Below are 1,051 nucleotides of genomic sequence, written 5' to 3' on the forward strand. Positions count from 1 at the left end.
CAGCTTGACACAGCTGTAGTGCCGAGACCCCTCGGGCAGCCGCCCAAGAAGAGCCCACTTTCCTCGTGGAATGGGCCTTGACTGATTTCAGTAACTGCAATCCAGCCATAGAATGCGCTTGCTGAATCGTGTTACAAATCCGGCGAGCAATAGCCTGCTTTGAAGCAGGGGCACCAATCTTGTTGGTTGCATACAGGACAAACAGCGCTTCAGTTTTCCTGACTCTAGCCGTCCTGGCCACGTAAATTTTCAAAGCCCTAACCACATCAAGTAACTCGGAATCCTCCAAGTCACGCGTAGCCACAGGCACCACAATAGGTTGGTTCATATGAAAAGATGAGACCACTTTTGGTAGGAATTGAGGACGGGTCTGCAATTCCGCTCTATCCACATGGAATACCAAATATGGGCTTTTATGTGACAAAGCCGCTAATTCCGACACTCGCCTAGCCGAAGCCAAGGCTAATAACATGACCACCTTCCATGTGAGATATTTTAACTCCACTGTTTTAAGTGGTTCAAACCAGTGTAATTTTAGAAAACTTAACACCACGTTAAGGTCCCAAGGTGCCACCGGAGGCACAAAAGGAGGCTGAATATGCAGCACTCCTTTTACAAAAGTCTGAACTTCTGGAAGAGAAGCCAATTCTTTTTGAAAGAAAATGGATAAGGCCGAAATCTGGACCTTAATAGAGCCTAATTTTAGGCCCAAATTCACTCCAGTTTGTAGGAAGTGAAGGAAACGGCCCAGATGGAATTCTTCCGTAGGAGCATTCCTGGCCTCACACCAAGAAACATAATTTCGCCATATACGGTGTAATGTTTTAACGTTACATCCTTCCTAGCCAGCCTGAGTCAGGTCATTCCCCTCATCAGGCTTTTGCAGAAGAAGCTGGAGACATTGAAGGAGGAGCTAAAACAGAGCGATTCCGCTAGGCATGTGGGACTTGTGGATGGAGCCCTTAATTCGCTTAACCAGGATTCAATCTGTTGAAATCAGAGCAATAAATTTTGGCCACCGTGCTCGATCCTAGATTTAAAACCTACATTG

The sequence above is a fragment of the Pseudophryne corroboree genome, unplaced genomic scaffold (assembly GCF_028390025.1).
Source record: "Pseudophryne corroboree isolate aPseCor3 unplaced genomic scaffold, aPseCor3.hap2 scaffold_377, whole genome shotgun sequence".
In the NCBI taxonomy this organism is placed as follows: domain Eukaryota; kingdom Metazoa; phylum Chordata; class Amphibia; order Anura; family Myobatrachidae; genus Pseudophryne; species Pseudophryne corroboree.